This window comes from Abramis brama (genome assembly GCF_963993115.1).
Source record: "Abramis brama genome assembly, chromosome: 7".
Taxonomy (NCBI): domain Eukaryota; kingdom Metazoa; phylum Chordata; class Actinopteri; order Cypriniformes; family Leuciscidae; genus Abramis; species Abramis brama.
Window position 1 is genome coordinate 24,124,919 of NC_139969.1, and position 17,489 is coordinate 24,142,407.

Here is a 17,489-nt window from a genome sequence, read left to right on the forward strand (position 1 = left end):
ACCTACAAAAAAACGTGCAACGTTATGCACTCCAGCATCTATGAAATTTGCTCCAAATAATACATGAATGAATGAAAGAATAAATAAATAAAGTTAGTTAGGAATAACTCATAAACTCCTAAACATTTGGAGTGATACATTTTTTATCAAGTTTATTTGATCAGTCATAATGCATAAGTATAATAAGGTGAATCAACACATGTATAGGCCTATTAATATTCAAATTCGTTTTATTTAAAACAATATTTTTATTTTTTTTCCCCTATCGGCAACACGGAGGACAATAAGTTTCATGAAAGCAACTTCGTTTTGTAGCAGCTATGCACGGATCATTTGTAACAAGGATAATATCACATGTCCAGGATTAGGGATCAATTGGCGTTCATTATAGGATCATTATTATGATCAGACTCGAGGATCCTCTTGTAAAAAGGCCTCGTGCCGAACCCTTATACATGCCATGGACCTGTGTGCATCATAAACATAGGACATGTGCACAGCTTACACAACATTTGTTTCAGCATCGGGACATTTTCTCATAACATCACGTTATTATGTTTGTCTAACAAGCACAGCAAGGAAAGAATCAAGGGCCTGAGAACTAACGCTGAACCCATCACATATAAACCCACATTAGTCGGAATGTGCCCCACGTTGAGGAAAAAACAAAACAAACTTTAGTTTAAAAAGTCCATACGTGACTATAAAAATCAGTTAATTTGGAGTTAAAATTTTTATAGCCTTCCTTAGCAAAAGTAGACTTATAACACGGTTTTGTTTTCTTAGACATTACTTTAAAACAAAGTGCAAAACATTTTGTAAACCGCAATTCAGGTTCATAAATATCTTGCATTTTAAATGATGCAGCTGTCCTGACTTAAAACTTAAAAGAAATATAAGAGATAGACGTATAGGTGTCTAACTTTCCCTCATGCCGCGCGAAAAAAAACAAAACATGTCTAGTATTAATGATTTATTGTAATCCAATTATTTAACCCATTTCGTTTACATACTGTGTCAAAAGCTACAATCTATAACTAATGCGTGGCCAGCGGCGTTAGTGCTCTGTATTTATCACACAGACTTTTTACGTCTCATGTTACACACTTTTCCAAGTTGTCTGGAGAGGAACCACACTAAATTAAAAGCAGATCCAGAGGAATGCTGCTCTATGAAGATGGACTACTGTTAAAACAGGCACATAGTCTCATTTACACGTCTAAGTTGTTTAGTATCGCTTACTATTTAAAACGCTCATTTATGAATTTTGCATTAACAGTTTTATTTTAATGAGTATTTACAAAGACAAACAAGTACACCTGCCTTGAAATTGTCTCTTATGGAAAAACCAAAATATGATGATATGAATGTAAATTATTTAATAATCTTCAGCCCTCATTTATTTTAATACTGTGGCATTTGCAAACTACTGCATTTGCAAAAGATTAAATGAGAGCCAGCATTAAATAAAAAAAATCGAAATAGCTAAATAAATAAAATAAAATAAAAATAAATAAATGAAAACTAAAAACTGGTGATAAAGCTTCTAAAATGTGTTCCTGGCAGTAACCACTCCAAAAATGATATACTTTACCAAGACAACGCCTGATCAAAACAACAGATCCCTTACATTGATGAGTCTTACTTGTATTTTGCTATTCTCTGACCTCATTGCTGCAATGCTGAACAAAAGGGCCAACAACATCCCGACTACAACGCTGAAACACAGCAACAATGAGCATTTCCCTATCGTCTTGGTTGTCTTAGTTCATAATATATTGGTCATCTTGGCCTGGAGAGCAGCATTTGAGCACCACCTCTTCATTCCAGAGACCTCATGGGACTTAAAGCTGTTTGGAAATTAGGCTCATTCTTATATTAACCCTTTGACCCTGCCATCCGACGGGCTGAAGCCGTGAAGATGAAGGCCAGAGAGGCTAATTGATGGCCTTCGCTGAGGGGAGAGAGCATGAAAAGATAAACAAAATTAAGAGCAGTGATGAATATCACCTCTGAAGGAGCGAGAGGCCAGGAGAAGTAGTCATTTATTAATGGGAAGTGTTAGGCCGTTAGCCCAGTTATTGAGTGATGGGCCAATGGCAGGGCCTTATTGCAGGTCCTCATGGAGAACTGCGATCATAGGTTGTGATAGGAGTATGGTGTTGGTCTGCTTCAGCTTTTCCCAAACACAGATGTAAGATGACTGTGCAGATTGCAACGCTAATCCAATTTTCCCTTATTTGTCTTTTAAATTCAGATTTTATCAGCAAGGCCTGGTTCTGAAATCAGAGCCCTATGGTTTCAGGAAAGAACCATGTAACACAAGCAGATATGCGAGACAGTTGATGTGGATTTGGGAATGAAAACAGTTACTGTATGTGTGCATTGGGACATTGAAAAAGTCTGTCGACACCAAAGGTCCAACTTCACAGCGCTGCCTATTAATATCTAATAAAGTTTCCTGTAACGTAATGACCATTAGTCACAATATGAGGAATTTCTCTGTGCTGCCACAATGAGGGGCTCTGATAGAAAACACATGGGCTGCAAAAGATGGAGGGAGCCCATCAATGAAAATATGATAATTGTGTTTCTAAGACTGAATACAAGTATGTCAAGACAAAAGACACATTTAGGCCAAATCCATAAAGTCACATTTCTTTCCGAAACGATGCCTAAGGACAAATGTCAAAGCAATTTGTCACGGCACACTGAGAAGAAGCAAATATGGGATATTAGCGAAGAAAGACTGTATTATTTAATTATTTGGGATTGACGAGATTCAAAAATTGAAAACTGACTATATTCTGATTATATTTAGCATCAGCTCTCTAGAAGTGCTGACAACACTGGGTGAGAAACACTCTTATTGAAATACACTACCTGTCAAATGTTTGGGGTCGGTACAATTTTTTTGTTTAAATGTGAATATATTTTAAAATGCAATTTATTCCTTTGATGGTAAAGCTGTATATTCAACATCATTACTCCAGTCTTCAGTGTCACATGATCCTTCAGAAATCATTCTTATATGCTGATTTGCTGCTCATTTATTATTATCAATGTTGAAATAAGTTGTGTTGCTTAATATTTTTGTGGAAACCATGATACATTCTTTGATGAATAGAAAAAGAATAGCATAGAAATATTTTGTAACATTACAAATGTCTTTGCTAAATATAGTAGTCTATTAATTTGTATATATATATATATATATATATATATATATATATATATATATATATATATATATACAAAAAAAATCCTGATCCCAAACTTTTAAACAGCAGTGTACATAAAAAATAAATAAACTTAATAATAAAAAAAACATTGTTAAGATCAACAAACACATGTTCATCAAGGGTGGTGTTAAGATTTATATAGGCTACTGAGCTCTAATGAGCCACATAATTTCAACACACTGTAACCTTTCTGAATGAGCCTTTGAATCTCAGCTAATGAACATTTGAGAGCACTTAATCAAAAATAAGCTTTGTTTCATGACCAGGATATGTATAAGCCATCATTTAACTCTTTAGGTTTATTTATACTGAGTGAACCAACCCTGAAACACACAAATAAGAAATAAATCAAAACGCTGATGCAGCGAGAGCCCTGCTGAAGTTTCTAAACACTAAACTTCTAAAGTCTCAGTCACAAAGGCAGCTTGTCATTCCTCCTCCACATGCCAACTCTAGCAGGACTTCAGAGAGCGTTTTCATCGACTATCACCCATTAACTCAAGCAAATTGGCAGCCAAATTTTCCACCAATATGATGGGATGTAGTGCTGGGGAGCCTGAGGCGAATGTTGGCATGGCAGCAGAAAGGATTCAAGCAGGAAACAGGAAATTAGGTTTCAAAATATTTTAGATTTGCGCAGTGCAAACACAGTGGATATAGCATAGACTGGAAGCTCAGCGTTCAAGCCTTGCTTCCCAACAGATGCAGTTCTCCACGCTTGGGAATCTGAAAACTTGTCGAAATTGTTGCAGAAGTTGCAGAAATTTATGAATTTATCAGAGCTGTCTCCTGCAGAAAGAACACAAATTTTATGATTGTGTTTGAACTATAATTTTAAATAAAATGTTATTTCATACTCAAATTATCATTATCAATTGTCTGTAAAAGCTAGGAATTCTGTAATTGAAATTTGAGCATGTTCTAAAACTGAAAAATTGCATAATGATTTCATTTCATTATGTCAAAAAACATCGTACAATAACAAATTTAAGCAATAGGAACTGTGAATTGCATTACAACCCATTCAAAATTTTAAACACATTCTTTGATACATTTTTTTTTTTTAGGCAAACATTTTATAAAATCCATCTAATGTTGAGCATGAAAGAAACTCGACATGATTTATGGACAGGAAATTGCCAGTCGGGTATTCTCTGAGACAAGAGGTTAAAGAAAATCAAGCCAGCTCTGTGAACACAGCAGCCCAAGTTCAGAGGTCCATTTAGCCGTTTAAAATTTTAGCGTTTAAAAAGATCTTGCACTACTCGGTCAGGAGAAAAGGTAAGATAAATAAAGGCTTTAAGGAGGGCAAATAGCCAAAGTGTATGGATGTACTTGCATATGTCTCTCATTTGCATTACGCTCATGCACATTCACATCTCTGATGTGTTTAAAGAGGCCACATGCTCTCTGGACAACCCTGACCTTACTATGGAGGATGTGTCCCTTTTCCCAACCACCAATGGACTCCCTTACTTCTGTTCTGAATTTGTTCTTTAATTTCCAGTCCTGACCTTGCAGCTGTCTACATCTGCAGTGAGTTTGGGATGCTGAGACCCAGAGCAGGGTGGACAGCGCTCTTTCCAACTCCTTGGCCGCTTGGAGAGACCCCTGCTGGGCTTGGTGGCACTGATTAGTAAGAGACAGCTGTGTAGGATCATGAAAGACAAAAAGTTTATTGACTATTTGATTAGTTTAATTGTATTATTGATGTGTGCTTTTTGTAATTTACATTAGATTAATGAAAATTAAAGGAGTAGTTCACTTCAGAATTCAAATTTCCTGATAATTTACTCACCCCCATGTCATCTAAGATGTTCATGTCTTTCTTTCTTCAGTCGAAAAGAAATAAGATTTTAGAGGAAAACATTCCAGGATTTGTCTCCATATAGTGGACTTAGGGCAACGGAGAAAGGGCTCTATGATCCCAGCCGAGGAATAAGGGTCTTATCTTGACAAACGATCAGTCATTTTCTAAAAAACATTAGCTAATGTTCACGACTTCTAACAATACGTAATCACGTTGGAAAGGTCAGGCGGTAACCTGACATAAGTGGAAAATGTAGGGTAGCGCAGAGGTGGACAGTAACAAAGTACATTTATTTGAGTAGCCTACTGTACTAACACTTTTTGAGTATCTGTACTTTACTTGAGTATTATTTTTTCTGGAAACATTTTACTTTAACTTCACTACATTTGAAAGACAAATATTGTACTTTTTACTCCACTACATTTCTGTCAAGGTCCTTGAGTAGAAAGTGGTAACGTCAGTCAGGGGATGATTTTGGCTGCAGGGGTTGCATTTTGGTTGGAAATGAAAGTCGGGTTGACGTCAGAACCCGATGTCGGACAGACGCTGGATTTTGTTTGGAAATAAAAGTTGGGTTGACGTCAAAGCCAAAACAGTTTAAATAGGGCACTATTTGAGGGAACAGCCATTTGGGTGTCCGAAACCATTGTGGACGTTATTGAGTGCACTTATTCAATCTCACATTCAGTCCCACTAGGCCTACTGGAACTGTGTTTTAGAAATAAATGTGATATTGATATGAGGGTAGGTAGGCAGGCATAGGCATAAGGTAGGGCCTACTGTATTACATACAGCAATGCAACATAAAACAATGCATTAACATTTACTTTTTACTTTTGATACTTTTACTTTTAAGTAAAAATCGGTCTTTACAATGTTTACTTGTAATGGAGTAATATTTGACCAGTAGTATCTAGGCTACTTTCACTCAAGTAAGGAAGTTGTGTAGCCTACTTTGTCCACCTCTGGTAGGGCGACTAACGCCATCAAATCGTCTGACATACCCTAGTTGTTTTACCTTTTATTTATTTATTTTGTAAAGGGCGTTTGACTTTGCACGTTCGCTTTGTAAACAGCGGTCGGTAGGCCTACTGCCAACGTCACATTGCCAGTCGGGCACATCACAACTAGTGCAAGACAAGGATGTTTTTTTTTTTGTTTTTTTTTGAAAATGACCGATTGTTTCGCTAGATAAGACCCGTATTCCTCGTCTGGGATCGCGTAGCTGCACTGAAACTGCAATTTGGACCTTCAACCCGTTGGTGCATTGAAGTCCACTATATGGAGAAAAATCCTGGAATGTTTTCCTCAAAAACATTAATTTATTTTCGACTTAAGAAAGAAAGACATGAATATCTTGGATGACGTGGGGGTGAGTAAATTATCAGTAAATTTAAATTCTGAAGTGAACTAATAATTTAAAGAAACAATTAAGCAATTTCACACAAGCAAGAGAGCATATTTTAAGAACAGCACGATTGTGTACGGAAATGCATCCGAGTTAAAGCGTGGCCATGTTGAACTAATTTGTTCCCTCATTTTAATTAAGAAAACGTGACCACAAATTAATAAGTATTGGGAACATTCTTGTAGTCACCATGAAATCAAAATTGACCATTCTTATTTTTTTAAGTGCCATCGTAAGAAAATCTTTTGCCAAAATAACTTGCCCTCCATCTTGCAGCGACATCTGTTAAGTTATCTTATCTGATGTGTTTACTGGCGCGACGGCGAGACAACAGCTGCATCCGAAATCGCATAGGCCTAGGCTACTAGGCGAAAAACAGTGACAAAATATTTCCGAATTCACAGTATAGCCTACTCATAAAAGAGAAGGCAAAACGTCCCCCGATGACCTACTACTTCTGTCGAGATTATAAAGTGTGCATATGATGGACACTTTACTATCCCATGAGGATTTGTCAATGGCGGTGAGGCGATGAAACTGACGCTGGTACAGTAGCCTAGGTCACATGATATTGACAACATGGCAAATGTAGTATGTCCAGATTACATTCATAAGGCACACATTCATACTATATAGAACATACTTTTTTAGTGGACACATGAAGAAATTAGCTAGCCTATTTATTCAAAATCAGTAGCTACTCGAGAGTATGCGATTTCAGACGCAGCCAACCTGTGACTCACATGAGATCACAGCAATAGTAAACCACAACCATACAATGATCCAAATTATATACAATGGACAAAATCAAGTCCTGTCCTACATTTTTTTCTTGTTCAATCAGCTGTTTCACTGGGGTATCACAATAGGGAAGAAAAACTATCGCAACTTCTGTTTCATGCCGACTTTAAACATCATCACAATTTATACATTTATTTATTTATAAAGGCTTCAAAATGTATAAAAGTTGTGTTCTTTTGTGAAGCTCATAATGATCAAAACATAAGAATCATAAACTTCTACTGGTGACAGAGCTTATTTTTGTGCAAAAATCCAAAAGCCAATGCAAAATCCTATTGGGTTTCTGTGGAGGGAACCAGGGTGATGTAACTTCCGGGTTGGCCTACAAAAATATGTCATCACGGCAGCACTCTATCAGTGCTTGGAGAATCAAATTTGAGGACCAGAACTAACTGTTGTATAAACGTGTTTAAACACGAGGCTTTCATGAGTTTTATGTGTTTGGCCTTAGGACTGTCATTCGAGAATGAATTGAGCACAGCAGTTAGTGGAAGCTGAACATTCTTCAGGGAGTGTGTTACCATCAGAGACTTCCCTCATGTTTTCAATTACCATTAGGACCAATACATCTCCATTTCCTGTACAAAAGCCAGGTTCCTTGATCTAGCCCCAAATGCACTTATTCATACACAATCAAACTAAAGTCATGGTCAGCTGCAGAAATTGTCGAAACCCCAGTGCCCCTATCAATATCTTGTTCCCACTGACCTAAAGTCACAGATCCCCCTTTCCCAACCAAAAGCACTCAAGCTCATCCAGAGTTCAGCCAGATTCTCTGCATATTGCATTTCAAACAGTAGCGATCTTAATAGAATGCAAAATATTCAGCATGTCCAATCTGGAGAGTCATATGCCTATATGTATTATATTTACGCCAATGTGACCGGGGTGAAGATAGATTTGACAGGCCGTTGAGTGAGGTGATGAAATTAGTGAGACCATACGTTGTATGTAAGAAGGTTACTTAGAGGACTTGCAAAAGGGTCGGCCAACCTTAATTCAAATGTTAGCAACCGAGATCTTCAAAATGACCAAATGTTGTTGATTTTATCGTTGTTGGCAATGTAATGTAATTAAAGCAGCACTATGCAGCTTTGCCGATTTATTCGCTGTTTTCTCGCGGGTTTCTCAGTAGATCTCCCCCTACAGCTTCGGAATAGATATTTGACAACACTGTAGTCAAAACTCGTTGGCGACTCGCCCCCCTCCCATCTTCTCCTGCTGGTCATGTGCATTTGTTTTCAAAGAAGCCGGAGAACGCACGGAGCCATGTCCACAAGAGGTATGTATGATACACAGAAGGCTAGCATATAAATGTTTAGATAGTGTATGTGTGCATTGTCGTAAAGCAATTCGTTACATCGCGAGACCTGATATCACGCGAGCCCGCCGGCCCAAAGTTGCAAGGGTGGTTTTTCGGCTCACAGGCGCTCGGGGGGTACGAGAAGACCACCATTCAACCCGAAAACAGTCAAATAACCATACCAATGACTCCGAAGCTGTTCGGTTAAGATAAAAAAGTTACTTAGTTCACCTTTAACTATAGTAGCTATCTTTGCCCCAGTCAGCACTGTATTATGACATAATGCTACATGTTTGCCACATTATGGCATCAATTTAGTGTGGAGAGGTGCATTTAACAGTTTTTTGTTGTTGTTGTTTTTTGTATTGAAATAAATTGGTTAATTTGGGTTATTTTAGTACAAGGTTCATGTTTATTTTATGTTTATTGTTTGCACAGTTTCTGGGTTAAAGCATAAGGAACACAATTGACCTTACACATGGAATTATCAACAAGCAACCAACCAACACTAATATTTTTGTACTTTTTATTAATGATTTGATTTAAAAAGCAGCTTATTAATTTCTGATATTTTTTATAATTAATCACATTAAAATTTGTAACCATAAATATTCATTGAATCCACAAATAAACATAGAATTATCATAAAGAAAATGTATATTACATTTATATTTGTTTTAGCTATGGAATCTTTTTAACAAGCAGCCTATTATCAAGGCCAGCATCGCCAATACTAAGGATACCAATATCATTTTTTTATGGACACAACAATTTACAGTTTGCTTTACAGGTAATATTTTCGTTGGTAATATTGAGCAAAAACAGACAATATGTTGTCTAAAATAACACAATGTTAACTTTTTATTTATTGAAATAAAAATTATATATTATTTTTATTTTTTATTTATTTATTACTGTTGTATAAAATCAATATCACATTTACATTTATGATATTCGAAACAGCACTCATGTGATGTTGCGCTCCTTATTTGTGTGAATTTGTTTAATCATATTATATAAATACAGGACAAAAAATTATACAGGGGCCTTTTTGCCCTTATATCTTGAATTTTAGGGGCATTCTAACTGCATTCTATAGGCTACATCACGCAGTGAGTTGTTGCCCTGCTTCATGTTCGTCACCAATCATTTGTATAAAATGTAAAATGACGTAGGTCTGGAGTGGGGCAGGGTGGGAGCGTTAAATCATTTTAACGTTATTTTTATATAACCAAGTAATTAAATTAATACGTTAAATCGACAGCCCTATAGTTTTAATATAAAACACTACGATGTTATGTTTAGGCCTATAGTTAATATTATTTTAATTTGTATTGCAATTGATTAAATAGGATATACTGTATGTATTATATACCCAATAGATGTCTCCACCTTCTGGTGTATCGTTATAACCTGCAGAAAAAGTTGACGAAAAATCCCCACCACCACCCCCCATACATGGACAATCTGTCTGGAAGTCACAAACGCATCAAGTGATATACAGTAAAAAGTTAGGGTCCTATATCTGTGCTCTTATTCATAAAGAGGTATAGCACAATATTATATCGTAATATTATATTGTCTTTTCTGCTATTTACTTTTTTAAAGGATCACTCATATTTACAAACTAGACATTGAGCTTGGCAACTTGCAATATAAGCACTGTTGTGACCACAGTATAGAAGTTTTCCACGAATTTGTCTGGAACAACCTCCCATTTGCTTTAAACATGGGTGCGCTGTCCTGTGGAAACTGCTTAGCAGTGGATGTAACTTCAGCTGATGTGTCTGACCACCAACTAACATCTGGGGTTGAAGAAAACTTCCTGAGGCCTGTGGCGGGGTCTAAACCCAGATACTGCTTGTCAACAACATATAAATGATACTAAAAATGTTAACACCTTCACAGTTGCATTGAAGTTGAGAAAACTTGAGGCAACCCGCTTTAAGACTTCACAGTTGAAATTGGGATGTGCTTTCATCAAACATAATTTAATAAGTTCTGTCAACTCAAATACAGTATATTGTTTTTATATGCGGATCCAAGTTCAAGAGGCGTTCATTTTAAGTTAAGCTGACCATAATAGCGATATAAAAGTTTCTTAATTGGCTAACTTGTTCATCAGCAAACTGACTATAAAGTTACATCTATGCACCAAAAAAATAGAAGATACTTCACCAAAGGGAACACTAATCACTCTAATGGTGAAAACTGAAATACAATCAAATACACTAGAGCTAAATCAAATATTAATTCTGAATTACAATATTTATGTCATCATCAGTCCCCATGATGGCGCAAATCCTAGAGAAGCATTTCGCCCATTTGTTTTTTGTTTTGTTTTGAGCAGGTGAATGGGCACCATGACATTGCATACAAGGCCGTTTGCCCAACACTCTGCAACAAGTAAGGAAGAAGAGAAAGTCTCTGTTATTGAGAGTCTTCACTTTTTCACAATTGAGATATGTGACCCTGGACCACAAAACCAGTCACATGGGTCAATTTTCTGAAATTGAGATTTATACATCATCTGAAAGCTGAATAAATAAGCTTTCCATTGATGTATGGTTTGTTGGGATAGAACAATATTTGGTCGAGAGACAACTATTTGAAAATCTGGAATCTGAGGATGCAAAAAAAAATCGAAACATTGAGAAAATCGCCTTTAAAGTTGTCCATTTATGTTCGCAACTGTGCTGCATTCACTCACAAAAATAAAATGTTTTATATATTTATTAAATTTACAAAATATCTTCATGTAACATGATCTTTACTTAATATCCTCATGATTTTTGGCATAAAAGAAAAATCGATAATTTTGACCCATACAATGTATTATTGGCTTTTGCCACAAATATACCCGTGCGACTTGTGACTGGTTTTGTGATCCAGGGTCACATATATATAGGAGATAGTGCAAGCAGCTCTACAACCTATCATGAGAATAGTGGCACAGCCGGTGTTTATCATAGCGAGGCAATGAACGGCGGCAGTGCCGACCTACATAGTGGTTAGTGTAAGCAACACCATACACCTTTATGAAAGCAACGGCACAGCTGGGGATTTATCATAAAAAAGCAACTATTATGTATAGCAAACTGTATTAAAGACACCACACTCCATTACTTAGCCGGTGTTTATACAGTAATACGTCAGGATCTATGGAGATTGCTGAGGCCAGGGGGGCTGCTTAATTAATGTAAGTAAGCAGCAGGAGCAATTCATGCTTTATACAAGGCAGAATGCCACGCTGAGGTGGGACGCTGTTTATGTCGTCAGCACTTTCAGAAAACGGGCCTGTGGGACCTATGCCAGCTTTTTGATTCCTTAAGGACAGCTTCTGCGTGGGTGCGGCAGGCAGAGGCGAAAATCACAAGTAGTTCAGGTGGAAGCGAGGCATACTGACTCTCCTGCCTCCGGCTGCCACTGCTTCCTACTCCATGGCCTTTGGTCGGCGGAGGGTGTAGCCCTAAGCGCTTCAGCGGCCTGCTTATCATCAAAGATGATGGCGATATGGAGGCGAAGGATCCTGACACTCATAACTTCACAGTGAGGATAGCCAGGCTTTTCAATGCTGAAAGAAAATGTCATAACGAAAGCAAAGCAGGAGAGCGGGAATCCAGTGCCGTGGAGCAAATCTCATCGGCATGCAGTAAACGGCTTCTTGAAGTCAGAACAGCTGTCTGAAGGAGAAAGATTCTGAGGAAATGCTGTTCAGTGTCACGTTATATAGAGAGCGTCGCTGCCCCAGATTCGCACGCTTGAACACCATTTGCTCTTGCAAGGCAATAGCGTGATTCAATCAGGCTTCAGTATTTCTAGGAGGGAGTTGTTTTTCCATGGTGTCATCGATGACACAACGTTGAGAGAGCAATATTGAAAGGGAACCAGTCATATCAATAGAAATCCACGATAAGAAATTTCACATGAGGGCGAAATATTTCCCATGTGTATTTCTGTACTGCATTGATGAACAGAAAGCTGCTTGGTTTGAAAGTGACTTCTGTGTGAGCTGTGCTTCATACATTGCTAAATTATTGAGAAAAATACTTTTTTTTTGTTGTGACTACACCAAACTGCAGTATAACAGCCACAACAACATCTGTGTGCTTGTCTCGTCTATTTAACACCATTAAAATGCCACCTCTTGTGTAAGTATCAGAAAAAGCAAACACTGGCTAAATCCATTAGTTTAAGTGGATGATAGGGTTAATAGCTAGTTTATTTAGTTAAGCTCAAAATGTTCTTTTGTTTTCCTTCAGCCCAATAAATAAACTCTTGCCCAGATATGGGCTGATTACAACTGAGTGAGTCTCTCAGCCACATATAGAGAGAAAGAGCGAGAGAAATGTGGGCTGTGGGATGTTTACGGAGGTAATTGAGTGTAGGGGCTCACCTCAGGGGCTTTAGAACAAACGCTCATATCCATACTCCCCGGTTTATTATGCTTTCCCATATGTTTATTAGACACGATTGGGCCTCACCCAAATACACAACCCAGTTTGTCACAAAGGCACACCTAAATGCAGTGCACTGAATATTAAAATGCACTCTTGGCATTACTTTGCTTTCAGAACATAGTTTTTACAAGATTCTTTATGCAGCTCTAAAATAATTAAGTGTAATTAGACCAAATGTCAACAAATGCTGCTTTTGTAGTTGATCAATAATATTGTGATGGCCTTGAGGGCCTATATATCTGTGGTGTCCAAGCCAGCATTTCAGGGGGCTCACATCTGTTACCAGTTGGACTTCTCCACTGCCCATCTGTGCTGAGGTTTGCCTAGGTAATCTCAGTCTATTGGGATCCCAAGTCTGGAGGGAACAGAACAACGTCCATTATAAACCCACCACCATTAGCATTACAGTCGCGTAATTGTTGCAATGCCCATTGCAAAACAGGAGAACAAAAGAAGGCCTGAAGCAGCCTCTAGCAGCAGAGATGATGGAAATCATTTCAAGTTTGCCATTAAACATGACTCTCTGACATAAATACCTCCTGGCAGGACTGGTAGTGCCTACTTGCCAAATAGAGCAGCGTCGTGGATATTTGCAGCGTCAAATATAGTCAGAATGATGGAGGGAAAATACCTGCGCTCTCAAGGTTTGCTGATTTATTACAGAAATGATTGCAACCACTTGTCGTGTTTCTTATAGCGCACTGTCATTCACAAACGAGCCAAATCATGCAATGCTAATAGTCCAATTTGGTTGTTCAATTATATGCTATTTTCTTGATGTTGGATGTGTTGTTTGGTGAAAAGTGGAAAGCTGTAGGTTTTATTCTGAGTAGATCTAAGAAAGGTCTAAATTTAGATTGTAGTCATTTTTAAAAGCCCAAGTCTAATTAAGAATGCATGTAAACCTCATCCCTCACATAATAATGCTCAGTTGTGTTCATGTTTGGTTTGTATTAGGGAACAAAGGAAGTACATGGTGTTCTGTTGATCAAAACCATCAAGAGTGGCTCAACAGCACCAGACTAGAGCTTGCAGTCTGTGCACATGAGGAGCAAATAAAGTGCGCTCTGGCACTGCAAAACCCATAAACATGTGCAAAGCTCTGAGATTCTGAAGAAACATAAAGAAAAGTCTCTGAAAAGGCACTGCATCTAAGTGTTCACTGAAGGTATGTTGAGTGATGATATCCACAACAGTAAAAATATCAAATCAGCAGTTCAATAAACAATAATATAATTCCAATTGTAACTTTGATTTTAGACACAACCAGTAACTTTGTGTATTTTTGCTTCGCCAATTAAAATTGTTCCAAATAAAGTAAAAGCTGGAAGTCTTTGCACATAAAGTGTGCTTTCGAAACATCAGAAGATCGGAACTTGTATCAAACTCACCAAGTCACTTTTTTTTTTTATTCTGATGGTTCACTGCTAGGTTGTTGATCTGGTAAACTATTTAATTATATTTGAATTACAATTAAAGGTATTCACCCCAAATAAACAAATTCTGTCATCATTTAGCTACTCACCCATGCCGTTCCAAAACTGTAAGACTTTCGTTCATCTTCAGAACACAAAAGAAGATATTTTTAAAGGGGACATATCATGAAAATCTGACTGTAATCGGGTCCCCGGTGCATCTACCAACCCAGAAAACGTGAAAAGTGACAACCCAGTAACAGATTTCGCTCCCCTTCTGACGTAGGAAGGGGATCTTATTATAATATTACCGCCCCTTAATCTGCACGTTTCCATCCACGGTGCCGCCATTTGGTTTTCGCATTCGCAAGCGACAGTGTAACCTATGGTGGCTGAGAGAGCTCAACACGCTACAACTGAAGAAAACATGCAAATAGAAAAACACCCGCAAATTAAGAAAACATCTTCATAAGTTTTACAACATACGTGTGCTCCAAATACTCACAACACAACCAAATACAGAAACGCACTGCAAAAGTTCACAACACAATCAAATGAAACGCGCTGCAAATAGCACAGACCACAACGGAAATGTTTCCAGGGGACCCCAATAAGTGACAAACCTGGCTGGGACATGCTTGGGACACGTGTGTTGTAAAACTAATGAAGATGTTTTCTTAATTTGCCGGTGTTTTTTCTATTTGCATGTGTTTTCTTGCAAATTTAACAAGCTATAATAAATTATCTGGGAGGTATTTTGAGCTGAAATTTCACAGGTACATTCTGGGGACACCATAGATTTATATTACATCTTGTGAAAAGGGGCATAATATGTCACCTTTAAATTACTCGCGCGTTTCTTTCCTGAGTGAACAACTGTTTTTCAACAAATCAGTTGAGTAGGCCTAAATGATTGTTGCTGAATTCAAATAACTGCATACTACTCTTGCTACTTTTACTATATCCTTCAGGCATAAATAGTAAGAGTAGAATTCAATTCCGAATTCAACATTTCCATAGACTGTAAAAAAAGGTATGATTGATCACGTACGACGAGGTCAGACCACGCTGACGTAGGCTACGTAAGAAATCTGCTTTGGGCCAATCATAAAGTTCATATGGAGATGACTTGATTACTCAGCGCTGTTTACATTAATATTTTTAATAGTTTTTCTAGGCTATGTAAATATGAAATATATCAAAAACGCGTTCTGTTTGATCATCCCCAATGCCTTTTACTCAGACGTCAAGAAATGCTGTCAAATTGAACAGATAGTGAACTAAAGCGCTTCTTCTAATGCGGGTGGATGAAGACAACAGTGACGACAATCACTTCCAATGACTGACATCACAGAATTTATAGTTATTTTGGAGCTGATGTGTTAATCTCTTACCGGTAAAAAGCTAGAATAACGCCCTTGCTTGTGTGAACAGTATATTTGTTTATTTACCGGTAAAGTCATTCTGATAATTTACCGGGATTGCTGTGGGAAAGGGGCTGATGACTCACTCATTAAGTCAGTCACAGCTACTGGCCTAATGATATTGCTAACCTGCAAAAAGAGTCAGTGAAAAAATCTCCACCACTAATACAATGAATCTAGCTGATTCATGTATTTAATTTTATTAGGTATCTAAGGTTAAAGGCTTTAAACATTAAAATGTGTTTAATTATATATTTTTTTGGAGTAATGGCCTTAGTGATGTCACATTCATTAACCTCATTTATGAGCATCCAGTGAAGAAAATCTCTTCTTGGCAATTTACAGTAAACTCATCATTTTTCATAATTGTAGGGAAAGATATATTTTTGCGAGGGAAGCCTGCAAATAGCCTCCCTGTGGTGAGTGTTGTCCGTGTAAACAGGCCGGTTGCTAGGGAGCGGAGCTGTCAGATGATGTGTGTTATTGTGGAGCTCCGGGCCCTTGGCACGGCGAAAGCGAGCCTGAGATCAGAGCGCAGATCTGGGCCGCTTCTCCACCTCGCTCCCTGAGATCTCTTAAAAAGCCATTAATGAACATCTGGTTGAGATTACTTCAATATTGCCATCAGCATGAGAGCGCTGGCAAACACAGCAACCCACTATGTGTGGCTGCACTTTTCCCATTTCTCCCCTTCACTCTGGGCTTAAAATAGGTTATGTGTTCTTTTGAGTATCATTTATGATAATGAGAAAATAAGCAGCTGGTACAGACTATTGTCCCCCATGAACCCTGATCTAATATCAGCCTCATGTCGTCAACATTAAATGCACAAAGTCAATTTGTCACCAATGTTACATTTTCTAGTCCAGTATATTACAGCTGAGGTGTTGCTTTTAGGTGTTTGGTATGAGACTATTCATGATGGATATATTGGTGTTTATTATGTAGAAAGTCCTGTATCCTGTTTTGCACATTTCCATCAGCTGATTCACTGAGCAGGATGTGGTTTAAGCTGTTGAAGGCACTGTGAAAATGGACCACAGCTATTAATAAATGAGTCATTTAACTCAAACCGAGATTTCATAATATGCCGTGTTTTTAAAAATCATGCTTCAGAGGTCTGTAAATAGATCCAAATAAAACACCACTGCATTTCTGCACTAGCCACAGGTGTCCCAGACTGACATTAATTTATACTCTTCACGTTACATTGATATATGATGACATAAATCAGACATGGTTCACGAATAAACTCATTACTTGTTTATTAAACCTTCTTTTATCCCTTTTAGGCATAGGCACAACATTTATTTTAAACATTCAATTGTATCGGTGTGAATGAGTAACAACAAGCCATCAAGCTAAAACTCACGTTGGTTGATTAAGCTTGATTAAGATTCCTGTGACTTTCATAAAAAAAAACTGTAGTATTATATCTCCAGCAGTATATCCTAAACTTTTGAATGTTGGTGTACATATTAGTTACTGTGCAATACTATTTCTTTTATTCATAAAATCAAAATATTTTATAGTTGTAGCATTTTTAAAACAAATTCTCATTCTGCAACATGTTACCGTATACCCTATACGTACATGAATGTTCTGGAAATCCACCTGGATCTAGTA